We start from the raw sequence: 19,585 nt of genomic DNA on the forward strand, positions 1-19,585 counted from the left end.
TTGAAAAAATGAACTGACAGGGAAAACATATTCATCCTGCTATAGAGTACTGCAGGTGTTGCAACCTCTCGTTACAGTTTCCATTCAGAGAGGAAAGATTCAGGTTAGACAGAAAGAACATCCTATTTGCTAGGGATTATCAGATATGTGAGGGAAAGAGTGGACAGTGCTAATAAAATTCCTCTCTTCAAAAAAGGGTCAAACACTGATTTCCAACTTCACTTGAATTAGTCCCGCCTCAAGAGAGGCATCTTGGGAGTCTGAAGATGGTGTTCTTTTTTAAATGATCCCACTTGTTTTGTATTCTAGACCTCAAGTTCTTTTCTCTGTCCCAGGAAACCAAATATGATTAAATGCAGCCCTCTTTGTATCTTGCAAACTCGCCAGGCTTGTGCGGGTAGTCACTATGTTACACTTGCAGGTGCAGAGAGCTGCAGGAACACCAGTTTCCTGGGGTGAAAGAGGAAGGAGGAAGCAAAAAATCAGTGGGGTACCTATTTGGTTGTAGACAGGGCTCCTCCACAGAGTCAGTGGGCAAAGGAAGCAGACAAGGAGTGTGGTCTGCAGGTTGAGTATCTCTATGCAAGATTAAGAAGCTGGCCTGTTTAGAAACAGTTCCCACTGCTCCCCTACAGCCATGTCCAGGTAAGTCATAGCTTCCCTTCCTTCTCAATCACACATCTTGTTCATAACCCAATTTTTAAGCCAAAGCCAGTAAGGCTCAAGGTTTTTTTTACTAGAAGCTCTGTCAAAATGTTTCTCTCAAACCTCCAATGATAAATCACGAGGACTTAAAAAAATATGATGTGGAAATGACTGCTCAGGCATGGAAGTTTCCAGCAATGCACAGGCTGGGGCTTTCAACTCTGCAGTAGGAAGACTTGGCATGGACGTGGTATTGGAATTTGGCAGGTGGCAGCGGGGGCAGCCAGACAGGTCAGTTGGATGCTAAGGAAGTTCCCACATCTGCCTTCCTAAAACTAGCATATCGATGCCTTTTAACCAATGATCCATCCAAACTGTTTTAAAAGCGAGCTCTGCTCTAGATTCCCTTAGAAGACATCCTCTCAAACCTCAACAGGGTCGCTACAGGGATGTGCAGCGCCAGTGTCTTCAGCGAGTCCCACGAAAAAAACAGAATCTGCTTTCCCCAGATCCTTCTAAACTTGCGGGCTGCTGTCCTCGCACAATGAGCTGAGGCTTCTGGAGAGATGGGGTTTGAAGTAATAGTTAAGTTTACTGTCCCACAATGACTCTTCCAGGATGTAGATTACCTAGAAATAGATAAGTAACAGTTCTCCATTTTGGAAACAAAGAAGCCATAGCTCACAAAGGTCACTTAATCTCCAGACACAGAACACAGACTGAATTCTAAAGCAGGGTGGCACCCACCAGATTTCCCCTTCACTGAAACTTCAGAGTACAAAATGCAGGAGTTACCACATCTCTGCTGCCTCCCTTTGTACCACTAACACAGACAGCATTTGGTTCATCGCTGTTCCTCTCACTCTATTGTTTCCCTTCTTGGATTTCCCTTGCACTGTGAGCCCTGAAAAATCAAGCACTGTGCGTTATTAATACGGTTTAGTAAGTACCAGACACTCCTGCTTCATACATCATTTCATTCAAATTTCATTCAATCCCTACAATAACCCTGGGAGGCAGGGACAGCCATCTGCACTTCACAGATGAGGAAGCCAAGGCTTCAAGGGGCACAAAATGCTACAAAAAGGCTCATACTCCTACAGTCCCCTGGTCAGGAGGTCCTAGAAGATTCATGGTTCCCTGTTTCTAGAGAGTAAGCTGTGTTACATTATGACCCTGGAGGGAAACTGAAAGTGTGTGCAAACCCCTCAGATGTAGATATTACCGAATTCTCCGTGGTCTGCATAAATGGAGCACAACAGCCGTACAGACAGTCCAAAAGCCCCTTCATCTTGCCTTCGCCATGTATTATAATTACTTAGTTTTTACAAAGTCAGATTTTTTCCTTTCTTGTTATATCTGGCTCATTCCCACTTCATCCACTGACCAGTGAAGGGTGTGCACTGGAAGAGAGGGACTTTAGTCCAGTATCATCCACAAAGTCGGTAACACTGCCCTGAGTGCTCATTTCTGTCAGCATAGCTGCAGCAAGTGCAGATGAGAGAGGGCTTTGTGGGAACTATGGAGGCCCTCATTCCACAATGCAGTCAAGCTGGCAGATTTCCTCTGGGAGTTTGGACCAAGTCACAAAGCAATGGGTAAGTTCCTGGGGCTGGGATTATAGCAAAGGAGTACCACTGCCTAAGAAGGAAGTCCTCAGTTGATTAAAAATGAAGATGAAGAAAACTTCAAGTTTTCTAAGAACTCCCATCAACATGTCTAGTCCTGGGTTTCTGTTGCTTAGAAAATGCCTTCTCCTGCTCCCTTCTGTTTTCAGTCCTTCTGGCCCATCTTCTTCTTCCCTCTAATAAACTCCCAGTTAAATGAACAGAATGGGAACAAACAGTTAAAAGTGCTGCCTTGTGGTGGGGCAATGTTGGGTAATGGAGCACATTGGGCCTCAGGCAGTGCATGAAGAATTCGGGGAGAGGGAGTAATAATAAAAACTGGCTAAGCTAATTAGGAGGAGAAAGTTAATTTAGAAATCAGCTCTACTGGGCAGGAGTGGAGGCTGGGGAGAGGGAAGTGGACACAAGAGATTGGGAGACTTGAGGAAATGGTAGTTTATGTAAACTGCCTTTGTTCTCAGAAATCAAAATCCTTATGCAGAATGAAGACTCAGTCCTGGGGATTCCTTGGCTCCTTTTGTCTGGAGCAGGGGTACAATCAAGGGCCGTCCAGATCCCAGATCCCAGATGCCTTGTTGTGCAGCACTCTGAACCCAGCACTGCCTGCAGCATAGCGAGCAGTATAGTCAGCTCCTCCCTATACACTCCCAGCTTCAGGCAACCACCAGAAAGATCAGACTCCAACATTTTTCACATACTTCTCTTACAACCTCTGCCTTACAGGACTGTCTCTGTTTACGTATCCACCCTCCACACTGAGCACTGAGCCTGCCTCAAGGACAAGGACTAAATCTCACCTTTTAAACCCTAGGCCTAGGACCACCACAAAACAAAAACAGCTAAGATTGTTTACTGGCTTCCTCTTCTTTGGCAGGGCCCCTCTTCTGAGGTTCCCACTGGAATCCTGGAGCTTCCCTTCATGCTGAGGCCCTAAGAAACTCTAAGTAAAAAGAGCTAAGGTTGCCGGCCAACAGAAAAAGTCTAAGACCATGAAAGTCAAAACGTGGTGTCACTCAACCCTGGAAAGTATAGACTGTGCTCAAGTTCAGAGTAGATGGCATGGATTCGTTCAGCTTCTGGCATCTGGGTCAAAAGGCCCACCTCTTCCTGCCAAACTTTGCCTCCAGGCAGCTTTATCACAGGCAAAAGGACTCTGGGAGAACACCTCAGCTTCACAGTCTCCAAACTTAGGTCACAGACTGGGGACTTCCAGTGACACTCCTGTAGTGGTTTCTGTTCACTTCTGTCTAGCCAGATTGAGCTCTATTTCATTTATGTGTTTCAGTATATTATTTTTTATTTTACCATCAGCTTTACACGTCTCCATAGCAGCTCTACCAGCTTAAGAGTTTAGAGGAAGAAAAGGTTTGATTGAAAATGAGCCTGGGACCCTAACTTGTTTTAACACTCTTCGTTTAAAAATCAGAAGGCACAAGACTCAAGAGACAGAGGCAGAGGCTTCAAGAGTTTGCAGCCTACCTGAGTTACTAAGAGAGATATTTCAGAAGAAGAAATCCTAGAATCAGCTGGTCTTCCACTTCTTGAAGGACTGTCTGGGAGCCTTCTAAGCCCTCTGGGCTTTGGCAGCGTCTCAGCTTGAGAGCACCTCAGTGATGACATCCTCAGTGCTGTCCATGCATCTGTCAGTCAGTCTCTCCCCTTGCTACCCTTGCACACCTGCCTGGCTGACAACCATACCTCAACTTGGGAATGTGGACCTGTGGGAATCTTTTCTCTGCCTGCTACATATATATCTTTCCCGAACTCTAAGACCACTTCTCCCGGAGAGCCCTCCCTGAGCACTGCACCCCATAGCAAATTCCTCTTGTACTAAATGCTCCAGCTCTGGCCTTCACACAACTATAGTAGCCCCTGAATATCAACACAGAGAGTCTCTGTAGTTTTGGGTTTTAGTTTCTTGTAAAGAAGGAACTACATACTTTTTAAAAATATTATTCCACATAATTTGTAGCCATTTCCCAAATAGTTATACTAGATTTTTTAAAAATCAGTTGTCCCCATTTTGTGGAAGAAGAAACTGAGGCCCGTGGGGTTAAATAATTTCACATAAATAAAAGATAAAGACCCTTAAGAATAGAGATAGTATCTTACTCATCTTGCAACACACAATCTGCCCATAACAATATGATTCTATTTGTGGTGCAGGAGGCTGAGCTCAGGCGGGGCTGGCACATTAACATGTGCTCTGCCGTTAGGCTTTCGTACCAGTTCCAGAATGACGTTTGTGGTCAGTGAGAAAATACCTGTACCCAAGGAGCCACAGGATTCCATCACCCAGCAGCAGACTCTTACCATGTGCAGCGGTGAAAAGCTGAGGAGACTATCTCACAATACATCTCTCTGAAGGCATCTTCCCCATTATCTGTGTGGTTCTGACCATTAAGCCATGCCTAACTGCACATTTCTGGTAAGGGAGGGAACTAATTCTGCATTTTTTTCTCCACATCCTCCAGTTAGGATATACTCCTCATATTGCCTCAGAAGGAAATGCAGGCCACAGAGAACAAGCAATCCTGTCCTAAAGAAGAATTTATTATTCTTACGTCAAGTTAGGGAGCTGGGGAAAGAGATAACACACGTAGAACAACTTCCTGAAATAGCCCTGCTGGGCCCTGTGTGCTACATGAGACACAAAATTCTGCTCTCCCTTCTCTGCCTCAAAACTCAGACCCCATGGCCTTCTGGGAGATTCTGACACCACCTTCCCAGGGCTCAGACCCAGAATGAAGCCACAGTATTATCTCCTGAAAACTAATGGCATTTACTAGAGATTTCTAGTCCAGATTTAAGACCCTCCATCTTGAAGAGGGTGGCTGGCTGCAAGGCCCATTTATTTCAATACCATCCTAATTTTGTTGAATGGGTTTGAGAAGGGCAGAGACGGATGAGCACTGCAGTCCCCAGAGAAGAGAGAGGTTAATAAAAGTTGCTGAAGAAATTAAATGTGTAGGATGGAGACACTAGGAACGCCTTCCACATGGGAGAAGCTGATAGACAGAGGGAGAGCAGGATAGAAAGAAAAATAATCTTCAGAAGCACCTAGAAGCTGCAGAAGCTTTCATTCAGGGTGCTGTAAGAACTCCATCAAGTCCACACTGTCTGAAAATCAAGAATGGAAAGTCTAAGACCTGGGGATGAAAGACACAGAGGGGCAGAGTCAGAGTGCAGGGAACTCAAGGGCCCTAGCTTTCTCAGCCCGGCAGTGTGCACATCTATCAGAGGGAACACAGAAGAAGCAACATGAAATAGTGCCCCCCACAATTCAGCTACGGCTGGAAAGAAAAATGATGGGAAAGAAATTTTTTTTCATACTAGCCAATGCCTTGGTAAATGAAAGGGCCAGAACAGACATAGGTTTCTGTCCAGATGTGCCTGGGGAAGAGGAGTGCATGCACATGTAACATGGGACTGCACCTACACACTTGGATGTGGCAAATGTGTGTAGCCTTCAGGAGTGCCTTTCTGGGTCTTTCCCCATCCACCATTTTAATGTCACTGCTTGTCGGGCACTGGCTGTGTCCTTTTGGATGATCTGTTTAACTTATCTAGGCCTCTAATTGTCCATCTATAAAATGGAAGTAACACCTGACATTACTATTATATATAAAACACAAAGTAGTCTTCCTTCTCCACCCTGAGAGCCATTCTGCATCAAGACTACTAGGACTCTCTACTGCCCGGTCTCACATTTCAAGATCAAGAACACAGCAATCTCTTCTCTTCCTCCACTGAAACTCCCAGCCTTTTCCAGGTCAAAACCTCCTCTGAAAGACTGCCAGATTGCCTGGCCTGGAGCCCTGGGAAGAGCTGGAAAACAAGCAGAAGGCAGGAGGGTACAGTTTGGTCAGACTCACAGAGCACCGTCCCTGTCTTCAGAGAGGAACAGCTCCCAGAAACTGGGGAGATAGAGAAACGTGCCTCTTCTATATCTCCTCACGTCCTCCATCTGAGTTCTAACCCCTTTCACCAGCCGTCTAATTTCTCTGGAACTCCATTTTCTCCTCTACTAAATGGAAGAATAAAAAAAGAACCTGCCTATATCCCATGACAATCTATCAAATGTTATGGCACATGTGACACTACTAAAATCTTAAAGCATTACATAGTTCCAACACTAGAAGGAAGGCAGGAAGAGGGGGCAGGCCTGTAGCTTAGTGATAAAGTACTTGCCTAACCCAGGGTTTGATTCCCATCACACAACCCTCCCACCCCCAACCCTCTTCCCCACCCCACCCCCCAAAAAACACCTGAAAACATAGGAGGAAAAAGACTGGAGTAACGAGTAACACAAACCTCTTTTTGACAGGGATTAAGAGTTTACTCCCACCTCTGTATGCTGATATCAAACCCAGGATAACTACGGGTAGCCTAACTGAGAAACTACGGTTAATTACACAGCCTATCTCAGAGAACTGTTGTGAGGAAGAAGTCAGCAGGCCTAGGCTCTCCTCCTGTCTAATAGAGGTTGCCAACACAGATAAGCTTGTAGTGATAGAAAAGGACTTGGATCAGGGTATTAACACTCCAGAGATGCCCCTAGTTAGTTGTTTAACCTCTCAATTTTGGTTTCCTTATCTATGAAATGGCAGGAACATCAATTTTAAAATGCAACAGCAGGAACTCAGTAAAAGGTAATGCTGACATCTTGGTATGTTGCTGACCTCCCATGATCCCTTTCAGTACCTTAGGCCAGGCAGGTCCTGAGGTAAGCAACCAACTGAAAAGCAAAGCTTAGCACTTCCAGGTGAGCTAAACAGGACACCGAAATTTTCAGCCCCTATTGTGTCTACAGCCTCTACTGTGTCAACAGCCCTACTATGTTTAGAACTCTACCTACTATGTCTACAGCCCTACTGTGTCTACAGCCCTGCTGTGCCTATAGCCCTACTGTATGTACAGCCTCTACTGTGTCTACAGCCCTACTATGTCTATAACCCTACTGTGCCTACAGCCCTGCTGTGTTTACAGTCCTACCTACTATGTCTATAAGTCCTACTGTGCCCACAGCCCTGCTGAGTCCACCTACAGCCCTTCTAGAGGCTAGAGGTGGGAGGGTACAGGTTGCCCCCAGATTCCACTGAGTGCTTCAGCCTCATAGTCTTATGATTAAGTCTTATGACTAAGACTCTACAGAGTCAGCTTGAAGGGGGAAAGAGAGGGTCCCTGCATATAACCCATGGATTAGAAAGGCTAGGTTTGGAATAAACACAAGAGTATAAATCTTATTTGGCAGATAAAGCCCTTTTAACAAATAAGCAGCAGAGTACCATATCATAAAGAAAGAATAACCCAAAAATATAGAGTAGAATCTCCGAATGAAAGACACTACCTTGATAAAACAATCCCCTTCACACTTACTCTACCATGGACCAGAAAACAAATATCCTGCCCTAGCCCAGCTCTAGTTCCTGCTAATTGAGGAGCTCTCTGGCAAGGGAGACTTGTGTAAGTTTTGGAATCAGCTGGTTTCTATAACTACCTACCTTACATATCTGAACCTCAGCTTCCCATCCAGGAAAAAGGAATTAATTACTCAGCCTATCTCAGGGGACTGTTGTACAACTTAAGTTAACCTATATTAAAAGTCTTTAACACGAGAACTTACTAAATGAGCTGTGTTATTTTCTCACACTGAAACTCTGCCACTTTTCATTTTACCCAAAAGCTCAAACTTTTCCTGTTTGCCCTCCCCTGGTGCATCTCTTCTGCAGACCTTTCCTGAGAGCACCAATGGCTGGAGAAGGGATGAATTGTGTCTTTTAAGGTCTACCTCAGCCAGGTTCTTTCTATGAGAGGTGCAAAGCACTGGCTTACTGAAACTAGGGACCAAGAACCATAAGGGCTGGAACTGGAAGACAAAGAGAACTATGAGCAGGAAAACATAAGAGTGGTCAGCTCAACATGTTGAGTTCAGACACAAAGTCATAACTGAACACTTCTGTACCAGACAGCATGCCATGCACTCTCTATAGATTAATATATATTATAATCCATGGATTAACATATATATATGTATATATATATATATATATATATATATATATATATATATCATCACTACTTTGCATAGAACTAAACTGGAGCACCTAATGAGCACATAACTTCTTCAGACTTCGAATATGGGAGAGCTAAATATAAGTCTCGGATTTTTTTCTATTGTGTTATTTATTTCTGGGGACTTAAAATTCAGCCTCAACTGGTCTGAAACTTGGTACACATAGTCCAAGGTGGCCTTGAACTCACAGTCCTCTTGCCTCAGCCTCTTGAATACTAGGATTCCAGGCATACCAGGTTAAGACTATGACATCATCACCATTTTATATGACCTCCCTCCTGCATTGCAGCTCACTCATCAACTGGGTATTAACTCATCAATTGACTATATGCACAGCATGATGCCCCATGTTGTAGGATAAGAGAGAAGTGAAGACCAGGTCCCAAGGGATCTCAAAGGAGGTTCCCTCAGAGTGCAGTTGTCTGCAAGCATGGGATAATCAGGGGGCTCCATCATTCTATCCCCCTGGAAAGGCAAAGTGGGGCCAGCCAGCCACCCAGTGGCAATAAGGAGCAAAGGTTGAAAGAACTGGATGCCACTCCGCTCCTGCTCTGCCTGGGTGTTGCAAATGCATCCCTGTGGCACCCAGTACTTGCTCCCTCTGAGTCTGAGTAGAAGGCTGAAGATAGAGTCCAATCAATGTAGAGACAGATTGATTTCTGCCAGCTTTGTCTACCTCTATCCCAGCTCAGTACCCAGCTTTGGGCAGAAGTAGGACATTTGGAGTATGTGGTGTGCATGTGTATGCAGAACAGAGCTGTAGAATCCAGGCTCACTGTTCTATGCCAGGATATAAGTGTGCACCAGGAGCTAAATGCTGGGAACATAGGAGGCCCTTGGGCCTCTTTGTTTTACCCCTTGGAGCAAAGGCAGAACAGACAGGAGCTTGGGGGTGGGGGTACCACAGGAGCAGATTTTCCTCCTACAGCCAGAGCCACCAGCCTCTGGAGGCAGCTCCCACTGGAGCCATCCTGTCATCCCACATTGCTCTGATTAACTACAATCCTTCCTTTTCAATTTCTCCTCCCTGAGACTAGGGAGGGAGAAAAATCTCTTAGAAAATGAATAAATATTTCAATTTTCGGCATAATCAGTCTAGGGAGCTAGGGCATGATGGACACAGCAGTGGGGGAGGGAAAAGATAATGGTTTTCATTTAGATAAGATATGGAAAATTATTTAGTAAAAAATGAAAATAGATGAGGCTCATTTGAAATTATTTAAAATACAATTTCTATTCCTCAGCTAGACTGAATTTCCCCTTCCTAGCTCTTCTCTGTTCTCAATTTTATTGCACCTTCTCTTCCTCCTCACTTCCCACGGTCATCCCTCTGCCTTCAACTCACTGCTGACCACACTGTGTTCTCTCTCCCTGCCTCCGGATCAGCTGCTCAGTGTTCCCAGGTCCCCCCATTTCTCCCTTAATGGTCTTCTCCCCAGCTCTTTGCTGGGTGTCCCCTAAAGACTCCATAGTGATTTCCTCTCCCATGACCCCCAAACACGCCTGCAACCTTTTGTAGTTCTTGCTTTCACCTCTGACAGAGTCAAGAAGGCTGGGGTTCAGTTGCATTCCCTAGCCACACCCACCCACAGAGATGGAGGGGTACATGGCAAGCAATTTTTTCTGACCTATCATCATCAGTCCAGATGCAAGCTGCATGTCTCTCCTGCTTCCTAGCTGCAGCTTCTATTTCCTAAAGCTCATTCTGTCTCACTGGCAGATGAGGGTTGCAAGAGAGGGCCAGTCAGAAGCCTGCTCCCAACACATCAGAGCTGACACAGCTGCCCCTCACCCACCATCTTCTCCCCCTCCAACTCTCTCCAGCAGCCTGGCTGAACAGAGTCAGAACTTCACTTATCTTCCCAACTTTCTGCCAAGTGGCCAACCCTGAGGCCAGGCCTTCTTTCTCCTCCAGCTTCAATCCTGCTCTCATGACATGGATGTGTGCCTTCCCGTGTTCTAAGAGGGTCCTGGGGCTCCCGTGAAGAAAGGTGAATCAAGATCCTGAACTAAGCCAGGTTTGCCTTCAGAGCTGGAGGAGAGGGCTAGTAAAGAGAGGAGGGGTCCAGTGAATCACCCCACCCCCTACACACCACACACACACACACACACACACACACACACACACTATTCAGGAGAGGAAGAGAGCTGGCCAATGCCTGAGGCTCTTTCCAGTTGGCGGCCAGTCTCTTCCCAGATCACTCACCCACCCCAATGAGAGACCACCTCCTCCATTTTGAAGACTGTACATCTTTGTAGGCGACTGCCTATAAGAATGTCTGCCCAAGTTTCTTTGTTTGCTCCGTGGCTGGAGTATGTGGAAGCAATTCTATGTGAATAGACGTTATGGCCTTTGAACGTAGCATGCATGCACATACAGTGTAAGTTTGGTGCCGGGATGTGGGACTAGGTAAGTGTGTGTCGGCTTGGAAGAGGAATTTTTTGCTTCTTCAGAGGTGTCAGTTAATGTCTTTGTGTATGTGTCTGTCTCTGCGTGTGTGTGGTGGTGGTGGGGACGGTGTTTGTGGGAATGTCTCCATAGGTGAGTAATCTGTCTCAATGTCTCTGTTTGAAGCTATTTGTGTGTCAATTTCTACGTTCAGTTCGGGAGAGGAATCCAACAGTATTAAATCTTCCTTGGAGTCAGTTTCAGGAAAAAAAAAAAAAAAAAAACCCATTCCCGCAGACCCCAGGCCTGCCTGGGTTTTGGACCCTTGGTTCCTTCACAGGAACCCAGACCAGTGTACCTGAACATCCTCATCTCTCCCCTACGGTTTTATTTCCAACCTCGGTCCTGCCAGTTCCAAAGGAGCCTCAGATGTCTGCACTTTCCTGACCTGAAGTGAGCGCCTGGCCGGATCAACTCCCCTTCCAAACAGACCAGCAGCCCTGGTCAGGACTTCCACCTCTCAACCCCCACAGCCTCTAGGGCTGGGGGCCGAAAGCAGCCTTCCCTTTAAGGAGCAATCCCAAGCAGTTCGCAGCCGCACTGCAAATGAAGGTGACTCTAGACCGGATTGGGGTAGCAGGAGCCCTCAGCCTCATCTTCGCCAGCGCCCGTGCATTCCACGCGCTCCCCCCCCCCCCCCCCAAATTTGAAAACCCACCTCTTCCCCGCCTTTCCCTTGGCCAGGACCCAGGAGTCCGGTCCTGGGCCCGGGAGGGAGGGAGAATTGCCAGGGACTGGAGGATAGACTTTGAGCACTCGGGTCCCATTTCTACTCGGATCTCTGCTTTCGCGACCTAAGTTCTCTGTTCTCCCGCGCAGCCGGAGGAAGCAAGTTGGGCCGTTTCACCAAAAACTCCTTCGGTGTTCTCTGGATGGCTCCGCGCCCCTTCCCAGGACACCCTAGCCCATGGCTGGGGCTTACCTTGAGAGAAAGTGTCGGAGAGAGTGAGGATCCAGATGAGGAGGCTCGGCATGCTGTCCGCTTGCTGCTGGGCCCGAGTAGGCGCGAGCCGGGCCACCACTGGTTCCCTCTCCTCCCTCCCGCCCTTGCACACTCGGCGCACACTCGCTTGCCTCTCTCTCCGCCGGCTCGCTCTCCTGGCCCCTCCTCTCGTCCCGCAACCCCTAATAATTTCTGACCTCCAGTTGTATCTCTCGGGGCCTCACTCAACCTCCGCGCCGCTCTCTAGCTCTCTCTCTCTTCCCTCCCCGGCTCCCTCCCTCTTCCTGACGTCTGCTCTCCCTCCGACGGCGCCTCCCTCCTCTGCCCTCCCCTGGTCCCCCAACGCGCGCGCACTCACGCTCTGCTCGCTGGAACCGAGATGGGAGGAGAGCGAAGAGAAAGGAATTGAGGGCAGCAGCAAGGGTGGGAGGAGTAGGGAGAATGCAGCGTTGCAGCTCTGAAGCAACGACCGCAGGGCCCCTGTCCACCTGTGCTACTCCGGTGCCAAGACCTACTTTTGCCCCCAGCGGCATAACTGAGTCGGGCATAGGGTGGCAGCCTGGGCTGAGAATGAACCTCCATCAATTGGGTGACTGTGTTGGGAGGGGTGTGTTTGTGTCTTTCCGGGAAGGGGGGAGTATAAAAGCTTTAAGACCTCCTTTTCGTTCTAATCACACCCCCTCCCCCAGAATCTAACCCTAGATGCCTAAATTAAGAATTCTCAGATAACTAGAGAATTTTGAAGGGGAAGAAGCTCTCCCACCCCACAAAGCTCAGACTGGAGAAATCTTGAATCTGCCTCTGAGCCCTTTCAGCCAGCCACGTTGAGGCCCTCCTCAGCGCCAGGGTCCAGAGTCCGTAGCAGTAACGAAGAGGCGCAGTTAAACTCTTCTTTGTTCATCCCAGACATCTATCCATTCGGAGGGAAAGGCAACCAACTCGATGGCTTTCTCTTGTGCTTCCCCGAAGGCTTGACACAGAAGGCAGCCAGCGAACGATCTCTAAGCCCTCAGGGGCTTGAGGCGTGCACTAAAGTGGAGAGGTGGAGAACCCAAGTGGAAGGTCATTTGGAAGGAGGTGGTGCTGTCCAGAACCCGGTGTAAGTAGCCATCTTCTCCCCCAATCCCTAAATAAATCCTGCTCCCTGGGCTGCTGAGACTGCCTGAAGCCGGGACCCTAGAGAATGAAAATGGCGGAAAGAACAGGAAAGCCACCGGAATTGCACGACTTTCCAGTTGCGCAGATCTGGAGCGGTCTCCTCCTCTCACTTCTCAGACTCTAGATCGCCTGAGTCCCTAGAAGCTCCTGGCCAAGATAGCTTGATCTTGAGGCCTGGAACTAACGCGCATAGCTCTAGTGCCCTCTGCTGATACGAAATGGCCACAGTGCCTCCAAAAAGTCTTGACAATTAGGTTGAATGATCCATACACAACTACAGACAACTAGAGGACACAGAACACAGTAAATCAAACCAAACAAAACAAAACCAGATATTAAAAAGCTCATATTAAAAGCATAACACTCAAGGACTCAGAGAATTTTGTTTATGTTTAAAAAATGCTTGCATGCATAGGCAAAACCACAGTTTAAAAACAGGGATATCTAGTCTGGACATTAAGAATACCATTCCACACAGAAGACACACATCCATACAAATACATGAAATACATACCAGCACTTGGACATGTTAAGAATTTTTAGTTTATTCGTTCATTCAATAGATATTTCTTTTGTGTATCATATGGTCCAATCACAAAACTAGGCTTTCAGAATACAAGTACACAGATAGATAGATAGATAGATAGATAGATAGATAGATAGATAGATAGATAGATAGATAGATAGATAGATAGATAGATAGATAGATAGATCTGTAATCCTATCTCCCTAGACAAAGGTGGAGAATGGGCTGGACATCATAGCACACAACTTTAATCCCAGTACTTGGGAAGTAGAGGTGGGTCTATCTCTGTGAGTGGAGGCCAGTCTCGTCTACATAGGAAGCTTCAGGATAGCCAGGGCTTAAATGAAAGCCTGTCTTAAAACAAAACAAACAAAAAACAGAACTGTAAGTTCAAGGAGAACCCAGAAACCCAGCCTAAGTAATGACACACCGTTGCAGAAGAAGCACAAGTGATACATACAAGTTCTTCTTTCATTGTTTACTCGAGGGGGGTCAATAAAATTATAATGTCTATGTTATGTTAAATGCTATGGGTGACACAAGAATATAAAGGAATAGAGAAGGAAAAAAGGCGACAGGGTTTCTCTGTGCAATAGCCCTACTATCCTAGAACTTGCTCTCTAGACCAGGCTGGCCTCAAACTCACAGAGATCTGCCTGCCTGGACCTGCGCTACCACTGCCTGCAGGAGTGGCCAGGGAGAGTTGTCCTCCTGGAGTTACACTGCAGATTTGTCTCTGCAGGCATCTGAGGACAAAACATAGCAAGTGGACAGGCACAGACCAAGCTCCTCAGGGCATGGAATTCTGGAAATGAAGCAGAATTTTACTTTGCTGAAATGTATGCTATGGAGAGGCCAAAGCAGTGTCGAAGGAAAATGCTAGGAAGATGTCCCCAGCAGCCCAAGAGTTCTCTTCCCTAGGCCTTAGCTTGCCTTGTCCCCTCCGCCAATTAGCATGAAAGAAGCACTTTTCTCTCATCTCTAGACTCCTCCTCCAAGGTACTCAGCATCCAGGAGCCTAGCAGTCCCCAACACCAGTCATGTTAGGGTCTCCTGATAGGCTTTCATAAAACAATGCTGAGGCCTAGTTCTGCGAGGGTGTGTTGTTCTGGTGTGTCATCCAAGCATCACTAGTTTCAAACACACTTGACTTGAGTGAACATTATGGAGCTGAGTAGAGCGCAACTGCACATCCCCAGGAATCTGCCCTCTGCTCTCTACTAACCTACCTGCGAGCGTTACTGACCTTGTTTCACCTCTTCTTCCCAGGTCAACCCCAGCGAAGCTTCCCAGCTTTGCTCCATTTTCATCTCTCTAACACCAAGGCTCACAGTTCTGTCTCAGTGGCTTAACTGAGTCTCCTTTCATCAAAGGAGGCATCCTGAAACTCAGTCTTCCAGTATCAAGCGGTACTGTGAAGAGAAACCCCACATATCCCCACAAACTAGACACAGTACTTTCTTAAGCACAAGACACCTGGCTCCTCATTAACTTTAAGCTCCTTAAAGGCAAGGACTGTCCCTCTCCTTAGTCTAGAACTTCCTGAGAGTGGAAAAGAAGCTGTAAATCCCTTTTTCTTTTTCTTTTTCTTTTTTTTTTTTTGGTTTTTCGAGACAGGGTTTCCCTGTAGTTTCTAGAGCCTGTCCTGGAACTAGCTCTTGTAGACCAGGCTGGCCACGAATTCAGAGATCCACCTGCCTCTGCCTCCCGAGCACTGGGATTAAAGGTGTGTGCCACCACCACCCAGCTTGTAAATCCCTTCTTAATCACTGAGGGAGCAGAGTAGCTGAAAGTGGGAAATGTGGGTGGATGCTGAACCAGAGAGAGCAGAAGATGCTCTCACTCATGTTTACTGCAGAGATAGGAAAGAAGGGTAAGATTTTTATTCTCCAGCTGGGAAAATAATCTTGACCTTCCTAATGCCATGACCCTTTAATACAGTTTCTCTTGTGGTGACCCCCATCCATGAAACTACCTTTGTCACTACTTCATAACTGTAATTTTGCTGCTCTTATGAACTGTAATGTAAACATCTGAATTGCAGGATATCTGATGTGTGGCCCACAGGTTGAGAAACACTGTTCTACCAGAAACTTCTATTGGATGAGAAGCCTCAGAGGTCACTTTACCCTTCTATTGCTCTCTGCAGAGCTAAGCCAGCAGCCCAGAGTTTGGGAGACATTGCCTTTCTCTAGATTCCTCAAGCAGAGGCAGCTGCCTCTCACTGTGCCTTATATATCTGATAGCTGTACAGATTCTTCCAGATTTAGGCCTTGAGATTCCAGCTGCTATAACAGTTCATTTGCTCATCTTCTCATTTTCTTTAAGGTGCCAGCTTTTGGTTTACCCAGCAATGGGGCAGGAGCAAGGGATTGCCTTAACGACACAAAGGTGAGATTCCAGTCTCCACGGTGAGGGAACTATGGTGGGCAGAGGAGAACAAGCAGCCATTAAAGCATCCTGAAGCATTTCCTAGTGGCCAAGGAGCCCTCAGTCCAGATAGACCTGGACCCTGCAAAAGGAGTGGGAATATTCTAGGCATACAAACTGCTGCATCCTCATCTCGTAACTGCACACTGTGCTTGACATTTTGCCAAGGATTAGGGTCCTGGCAGATGAAATGGCATCTGCCCTCTACATGTGTGCAAAGCAAAGAAGACATTCTATGGATACCCAGATTTCTGATTCATTAAGACATAGCTGTCAGGAAGAAGTTCAGCTGAAGTTAAGCATCCTAGGCAGCAACAATTTAGTTAGTAAACAGCCATCTTCACTCAACCTTCTGAAGAAATCAGGGAACATGTTGGAAGATGGGTGTCAGAGCCTAAGTGAGGAAACAGCATGTCCATTAAAGAAGACAAAAGGCTTGGGCCTATGGCAACTTGAGTTAAATGTGAACTACCTAGGACATCAGTGACGGAGACCTTTCCAGATACAATTAAATCGTGTGTAGAACTATGGAAAGTAGAGAGCCTGGTTCACGGCAGTAGGACTTTGGGGATGTGTCCTTGTGGCATAAGACTCTGGCCCATTCCTGTTAATGATCTATTATGTTCCCTATCTACCATGATGTGAGTTGTGGTTCTTGGGAGATATCTGCCTTACCCAGCATCATTGACTGAAACATTTGAAATCACTAGCAAAAGCAACCCTTTTCCCTTAAGTTGTTTCTATCAGGTGTCTGGTCACAATGACAACAAGGCAAAAATATTGCAAGGAACCACCTACTGTGAAATATTGAATATTTAGGGAAAGATGGTATAAATGGTTGAAACTACTCTGGCTTTTAGAGGATAATATTGGCCAAGACACATTCCCCGTGGGCACCAGCATTGCCTGTAAACAACTGTCCTCCAGTCCATACCACTCGTGTTTAGTGGTTTATATTTCAGATCTACACAGGAGGACAATTTGTGTGAAATGGACCAGTTAACTCTTGTTAGGTGTAATAATGATTTCACTGTCTAATCTTACAGGAATTAGAAGCTGTTTCCAGTAATTGGTCCATCAAGAAGACTTGCTAAGAGAGACAACAGGTTCAGGGACCCCACAAAGAGGAATTATAGGGAGGAGTAGAAAATAGACATATTAGAAAGATGTAGACAGTGAAATGAATTGATGACTCAGACTCAAGGCCTCCGAACAGGATGAGACTTCAGACACCTTGAAGTCCACCTCCTGTGAGATGGCGAATGGATCTGCCAAACTATCTCAGAGCATATTAAAGTAAAGCTGGCACAAGAACCCAGGCCTTTCAGCTCAGGATCTGTCCCTGGATCTTGCTACCCACTCCATACCTAGGTGTCACTCCAAATATTTTATCAGTAGCAATAGTCCTTATACCCAAACAACTCTGACTCTTCTATACTGTTGTCCTGGCAGGTCTCTGAAGCTGAGCAATCAAGTGAGTAGGAGCTGAGGCACACTGGAGAGGTTGCTCTTCCTCCTCTTTTTCTTCTTTTTCTTTTTTGAAGACAGGGTTTCTCCATGCTGAAAATTGCTCTGTAGACCAGGCTGGCCTTGAACTCAGAGAGCCACTGCCTCTGCCTTCCTCATCTTCTTTGTGTTTTAGTTTTCATTACTTTTCTTTTTTCTTTACAATCACTTTAAATGTATTAATTTTATTTACTTATTTTTATTGAAAATTCATACAATATATCCTGATTACAGTTTCTCCTCCCCCATCTTTTCCCAGATCTCCCCATCTTCCCACCATTCAATTCCACACCTCTTTTTATCTTTCTTTGGAAAATAAACAGGAAAAAAAAAGCAACCAGAGTCAACAACAACAACAACAAAAGCCACAAGAAACATACACACCAAAAAAAAAAAAATAAAATTGGAAACCATATTATACTCGCAAAATACCAATAAGATTTTTTTAAAAGCCCAAACAAAGCAATATGAGATGCAAAAAAAAATTACAAAAATAACATTGAGTTTGTTTTGTGCTGGTCATCTACTACTGTGCGTGTCGTTTATATGCCTACTGAGACTTCACTGGGAAAAAAAAAACATATTCCTTTGCTGGTGGGTATCAATTCCAAACTGGACTTATGAATGTTGCTATGGTCTCTGTGAGTTCATATGAGCATCAGTCCTGTTGTCTGGAGACACGGATTCCTTGTGTAGTCTATCTCCTCTGGCTCTTACAATCTTTGACCTCCTCATCAGAATATTTCCCTTAGCTCTCAGGCAATAGGCTTGATGAAGACATCTCACTCAGAACTGGGTGCTCCAACATTTCTCATTCTCTGTACACTGTCCAGCTGTAATTTTTATATTGATTCCCATCTATTACACCTCTGAAGACAGTTAAGAGAGACACAGGTTTTTCAGGAGTCATTTTATTTACTGTCTTCCTTTAGCACAATAATATTATTTGGTTTTGTTGGGGACCAGCCTCAACAAAAACACCTCTTGCCGGGATAGGGCCATGGGGCTTTAGAAATATTAGTAAGAATATGAAGATGAGTGTGAAAGTAATAAAACATAAAAATATAGACTAGTACCTGGAGGGAGTCCCAGTGAATACTGAAATTGGTCAAGGTAGAAATAGGTTTACAGGTTTTCTCTGAGGCCCATGTACTATCTAATCTCAGGTTATGGGTCACCAGAGCAATGTCAGGTATGAGTTCCATCTCTCATGAAGTGGGTCTTAGTTCCAATCAGAGAGTGGTTGATGATTTCCAACTATTATACCAGTATATTACACAGGCAGGTCACCATTGTAGATCTCAGGTTTTGCAGATCTGTGGGTTGTTATCTTTCTCTTCTGATGGCATATAGAGTATCCTCTAGTATCATGAAAAAGTAGTCAGTAGGAGTCAAGGCTCTAGGTAAGCACCAACTCAACTTCTCTGTGTTCAGTGAGATATATGTGTGTTCTCTTCAGCAATAGGAGCTTATCATCAGTTTTTGGAGAGAAACCAATAGCCTTGACAATAACCTGAGTTGTTTTGTGGGATTCTATGAGGCCCTTTTTGGCCAACAATTCAACTAGATGTAATTCATTCATTCCTACCACTGGAAGTTTCCTTGAGTGGTGAACTATCTCTGGTTGGAGCATTCTCTCCCCATAATTTTCTGACTTCTTTTCAATTTCTTTCAAATGCATATATGTTGAGCTGGAGAGATGGCTCAGAGGTTAAGAGCACTGACTGCTCTTCCAGAGGTCCTGAGTTCAATTCCCAGCAACCACATGGTGGCTCACAGCCATCTATGAGATCTGGTGCCCTCTTCTGGCATGCAAGCATACAAGGAAGGAATGTTATATACATAATAAATAAATAAATCTTTAAAAAATGCCTTAAATGTGCAATATTTAAAAATGCATATATGTTTTAGGAAGTTTCTACTGAAGTAGGTTTCCATGTGACTGTTCAGATAGCACTCAGGATTAGTTGTCCCTCCTTGTACTCCCTGCATTCCTCTCCTATTCCCTCTCCCTCCCCTTTTAACCCTCCCATCTAGTTTTGCCCATATGTACCTCCATAACTATATATTCTATTTCCACTTTCCTGGGAGATCCTTGCCCCCCTAGTCACTTAACCTCTGTGGCTATATATATGCAGCATGCCTATCAAAGGCTCAAAAGCTAATATTCACATGTAAGAGAATACATACCATATTTGTCTTTTTAGATATGGGTTGAATCACT

The 19,585-nt window shown here is 45.6% G+C and overlaps 1 protein-coding gene across 3 annotated transcripts in view; it reads right to left on the reverse strand.

Annotated features, from left to right (window-relative positions):
- Kirrel1 (kirre like nephrin family adhesion molecule 1) overlaps positions 1–11,845 on the reverse strand; it is a 91,825-nt gene extending 79,980 nt beyond the window's left edge. For 2 of the 3 annotated variants that reach the window (XM_038311756.2, XM_038311754.2), the window contains exon 1: positions 11,721–11,836. The gene's annotated coding sequence lies outside the window, so the exon portion shown is untranslated. Of the gene's footprint in view, positions 1–11,720 lie in introns of all 3 variants that reach the window. The other variant, XM_038311755.2, reaches the window with a different exon arrangement.
- Positions 11,846–19,585: the final 7,740 nt, after the last annotated feature.

This window comes from Arvicola amphibius, chromosome 14 (genome assembly GCF_903992535.2).
Source record: "Arvicola amphibius chromosome 14, mArvAmp1.2, whole genome shotgun sequence".
NCBI lineage: Eukaryota > Metazoa > Chordata > Mammalia > Rodentia > Cricetidae > Arvicola > Arvicola amphibius.